At 30.4% G+C, this 5541-nt stretch overlaps 1 long non-coding RNA gene across 1 annotated transcript; it reads left to right on the top strand.

The window, feature by feature from the left end:
* The first annotated feature begins 1089 nt into the window (after positions 1 to 1089).
* On the top strand, positions 1090 to 4684 carry LOC120072966. Its single transcript, XR_005480643.1, has 2 exons — positions 1090 to 3915; positions 4465 to 4684. It is a non-coding gene; the product is annotated as an uncharacterized LOC120072966 (long non-coding RNA).
* The last annotated feature ends 857 nt before the right edge of the window (positions 4685 to 5541 follow it).

Here is a 5541-nt window from a genome sequence, read left to right on the forward strand (position 1 = left end):
AAGTTTTTCTACAAGATAACAGAGATCTTTTATTATAAGATATCCATTTTCAATCCCTCGTGGAGATGATGACGAAGGAAAATCATAGCTTTTACTTTGTCCTGATTGGATGTCGTATTTCCTTCTTTAATTGTTTCTCTTAAGTTCATAGCAGCCAGGTGAATTTCAGCATCGAGCACCCACGACAAATAATTATTGCCATTAATGTCAAGGGCTGAGAATTCTACTTTTGTAAGGTTTGTCATGGCAACACTATAACAAGATATTATATTTATATTAGAAATTTAATATGTACTAAATATGTAAAATAACATTTAATTCATTAATTATAAAAAAGAGGGAAAAAACCGACATACCTTTAGGACCTACCTTTAGTGGAGAAAATGTCAGGAGCTCGTGCTGATAACGTGTTATGAAAAAATTGAGGAGCACAACGGGAATACAGATATGAAAAATATAATATAATAATATTTTTATATAATAATAAATAAATAAAAACTAAAATTATAAAATAAAATTACCAAAATCATGAAATTGGATAATATGGAAATTGATGGAAGTGCAATTCTCACCAATGTAGGTGTGTTCTTAAGATCTACCAAATACCACTAGACAAAGTGGCAAGTAAGATATGGACTTACATGGACATGAAGTATGAATAACAACATGGCACATGGACAACATGAATGTTGACACATGACCTTTGGGATACTAAGCAATGAGCATCTATTTTCTATTATAATATTCATAATAACTTAAAAGTTAAAATTATTTATTACTTATTACTTTTTTAGACAATATTACTTATTATTATTTAATTATTATAAAAATAAAATAAAATAAATATTAAGTATTTATTATATTTTCACATTCTCACATTCATACATAACCTATAAATATATGGAATCTTGTATCAAATAATACAAAAAGGAAAAATAACTTATCCTATATTCCACGTTTGGAATATTTACAATTTTAGCAAATTTTGACCCATCAAGGTTTTTGTTTTTTTGAAAATTCCAAAATCGACCTCTCTTTCCCTTTATCATAGACCTCTCTTTTTGTTTATCATACTTTCTTTTTCAGAGAAGCTTCATGCGCGTATTTGTTTAAGAGGGAGGAAGAAGAACGAAATACAAATTTGAAGCTTTCTGATTCAATCTCTTGGATTCAATTCGTGCATTCGTTTTCGTCCTCTCTTTCCCTTTATCATATTTCCTTTTTCAGAGGGAGGCGCGTATTCGTTTTAGGGAGGAAGTTAAGCTTATTCGTTTCAGAAGGAGGAGGAAGAAGGAAATCCAATTTTGAAGCTCTCTGATTCAATCTCTTAGATTTAATTCGTGCGTTCGCTTTCGTTTTCTTTATTGCATATTCGACTGTGAGTTATTGTACTTGAGTGTTCTTTTTTTTTTTTCGATTTTGTTTTTTTCCGTTTTCTTTTTCAATTTCTCAGCTCCTTTACTGTGTTCTTTATTATTATTATTTTTTTTTATCAAGAATCTAATGCTTTTTTCAGCTTATTATGAACAGAGTGGATGGTGAAGGGAGTTTGTTGTGCTTTCGTTCAGTTATGCTTTCTTCCATTGTTCAATTTTTTTGCCATATTTTGAGTTTTGATCGCTTAATTAAGTTAGGGTTTGCATTCTTCTCTCTTTTATTTAATTATTTTGAGGTTTTCCTTCTTCTCGTTGATATTTCATTTTGCATTGTATAATATTTCTAGAAACATATCTATTTTGATCGTTTGATTTTTTCTACAACTGAAACACTATGAAGCTAAGGTAAGCTACCGTCATCAATTAGAAGATAGCAATTAGCTATCAGTGATCGTGACTATCACTAATAGAATATATGTGACTGCTATCTTGTTTTATGTGTTTATTGGTTCTTATTGATATCAAAGACATATCTAGTTATAGACTGGTGTCAGTGGTAGTGATAGATTTATATTTGTTTTTGATAGATATTGGAACTTATTGATATTGTTATTTAAGAGTTTTTGTTTTACTTTCGCAAGAATTTTAAAGCACGGTTATTCCAATAGTTGTTTTTCATAGTGGAATATGGAATGAAAAACACTGTTTGTAAATTACAAATGTACTAGAGTTTTAGTAGACGATATAATGGTTTTTGAAGATTTTGTGGGTTTAATAGTGAAGGAGATTTGTTTGGATGTGTCTACTTCTTCTATAGAACTTCCAGCTTTATTAGATTTTGTAATGAATGAGGTTCAAAATGTAGTTGAAATTCGTGAAGGCAAGGATATAGCTTGGTTTTTGGCTTTAGTTAAGGAATAAAATACACGACATCCTTTGGTTGCTCATATCAGTAGTTCATGTTTGGAAGTGTCTTTTAATGTTGTTTCTAGTGGAGCTAAGAATTATTTGTCTGTTGTTCCTTCTTCTAAGCCTATGATTGATGATGGCAATATCCAAGTGATTATGGATATACATATTGCTCGTGATTTGAAAGAAAAAGATGTGTTTGCTAGTAAAGAGATTTTATCAAATTGTTTTTACTTGATAGCAGTCGAGAAGAATTTTGAATTTAAGACTGTAACGTCAAATTCAAGAGCAATTATGGTTCGATGTGTTTAAGATGGTTGTCAATGGTATGTGAGGGCTTCCCATTACAAGCGCAGTATTTTGTGGATGTTTAGGAAGTTTATTGATATACATGATTGTCCTATAAAAAGTATTCAAACTTCTCATAGGCAAGCTTCTTTGTCATTAATAGCTAAATGTTTGAGAAATAATTTTAGATTTAGTTCTTCTCATAACTCAACTTCTAGTGATATTGTAATTGAAGTCCATAAGAAATTTTGATTAACTATTAGCTATTATAAAGCATGGAGGGCAAAAGAGCAAATAATGAAGTCTTTGAAAGGTGATGCACGTGAATCATATGCTTTGATTCCAAAGTTTTTGTTGAAGTTAGAAGAAAAGAATCCAGGTTTATTGTCTTGTTCCGACTCATTACATAATCTATCAATGATAGCTTCTATCACTTATTGAAGTCTACCACTGATAGCTTCCATCACTGATAACATGAAAATAATGGAAGCTATTAGTGATAGACTCCAACCAATGATAGAAGCTATCATTGATAGGCATCAATCAATTATATACCTTTTCTTATAGTAGGGACATAAACTGCCTATGAAGTTGACATAAATGGCCAAAGTATTGTTATCTGGCTATTGGAGCATTAATTGAGGGTTGGAAGCATTGTAGGCCTAATATATCGGTTGGTGGCACGTTCTTGAAATGTAAATATGCTGGGATTCTTTTGACGGCTTCAACAATTGATGGTAAAAATTGAATTTTCCCTCTTGCTTTTAGTATTGTTGACTCTGAAAATGATGCATCCTAGAGATGGTTTTTGGAGAATCTAAAGAAAAATTTTGGTGAACGAGAAGGATTAGTCATTATTTCTAATCGACATTTTAGCATTCCAAAAGGTGTTATGAATGTTTTTCCAAATGTTGAGTATTGTGTTTGTCTACAACACCTTTTGCAAAATATGAAGTTGACTTATAAGGATTCTTTAATTGATGACATATATTATAGTTGTGCAAAAGCTTATACAGTTGATAATTTAAGTTTTATATGAAATGGATGGAATCAATATATCCTACTATTCAGGAATATCTCAGTAAAGTTGGTTTTGAGAAGTGGGCACATGCGCATTCTAGGAGAAGAAGGTATGATGACTACTAATATTTTAGAGTGCTTGAATAATATTTTGAAAGAGCCTTAAGAGTTTCCTATTGCATCATTACTTGATTATATTAGAATAATACTTCAAAATTGATTTTATGAAAAAGGTCAATTAGCATTATCCATGAAGACCGTTTTGATTAGTTAGGCAGAGTCTGAGTTGCGAGAGCAACATAGTCAATCAAGAAGCTTCAAGGTACAAATACCTTAACTACTAGAAGATATCATTAATAACATGTTATCAGTGATAGCTTATGTCATTGACAACATGTAATCAATAATAAAAGCTATCATTGATACATGTTATTACTGATATTTTTTGTTTTCACTGATAGCTTGAAAATATTTAATCAATTAGGGATAATATCATTTACATTTTCATTTATATTTTAGTTTTCATTGACATTCCATTAGTTCACCTATTTGATTACATTTCGTTGACTGTTTTATTTTTTAGGTTGATCCTATTAACAATAAAAATATAAAGTAGTTTATGGAGACAATCACTTTTTGGTAAATTTTGTCTCTAAAACGTGCAGTAGTCGTGTTTGAGATTTGGTGGAGATTCCATCTGCTCATGCTTGTACTATTATTCGTGGGCTAAATTTAGATATATATGCTTTTGTGTCGGACCACTATTTTTTCAATACACTATTATCAACCTATAAATGATCAAGTTATCTTATTGGAAATCATTATGATTGGAGATCTATTGATGTTGGTGTGAATGTATTACCTCCAATAGTTAAACGTTCGGCTGGACGATGATGTAAACAAAGAATATTATCAATTGGTGAAAAGAAAAGGAGCTCGAAGTGCAATTGATCTCATCGTCGTGGCCATAATTGTAGAACATGCAAATTGCCACCAGTTGTTTAATGAAAAAGCTTGTTTTGTAATTGATGTTTGTCATCAATTTATCAATGATAGTGAGACACTTGATGTTTTTCACCAATTTACCATTAGATTGTAGTTGTTGCTTTTCGTCATCAATTTATCCATTAGATAGTGAGATAACTTATTATTGATGTTTGTCATAAATATATCAGAGACCTTGTTACTAATGTTTTATCAATGAAACAAACTTTGTTATTGATGTATCTATATTTTAGTCAATATGATGCTTTTGTTTATGAAGCTTTCGTTTTTCTTTAGCCACAAGAAAGAAAGAGATGATATCAAGCTATCTGTAATAGCTTCTATCATTGGTATCAAGCTATAGTGATAGCTTCTATCACTGATAACATGTTTGTGATACCATCTATTATTGATAACATGTTATCAGTGATAACATCTATTACCGATCTCCATTTTTTTAAGCTATCAGTCATAACTATCTAATTTCAATTTTTCTAAGTTTTTAGGAAAGTAGGTCATGACTATTATCATAGAGCTAAGTTCATTTTTGGTGAAGAAATTTAATTAAAATATAATAACCAAGATGAAGCAAATTTAGAGAATTTTCAAAAATAAGGTACCTAATTCTATGCCCTCCTTCCTTTACACCCAATTCTTTGGTAGCATGTGTTCTCCTTTTTTTTTTTTTTTTTTTTTGCTCTCCACTTCACCAAATTTCGTACCTCGAAGATTCATCTTTGTTCTCTTACCTCAAAGATTCATTCTTGTTCGCCTCTTTGGAATCATATCACTCGTGATTGGAACAACTCGCAAAGAATAAGTAGGACGTGCAATTAATACAATGAATGCAAAAGCATCAAACTTCTTTTGTTGAGCGTTCCTTTATTGTATTTTCTTGCAACACTGCAACTATTTTATTTAGTATTTACATTATTTCAACAAAAGTAACTTAGATAAGCATTTT

This window comes from Benincasa hispida, chromosome 3, assembly GCF_009727055.1.
Source record: "Benincasa hispida cultivar B227 chromosome 3, ASM972705v1, whole genome shotgun sequence".
Lineage (NCBI taxonomy): Eukaryota > Viridiplantae > Streptophyta > Magnoliopsida > Cucurbitales > Cucurbitaceae > Benincasa > Benincasa hispida.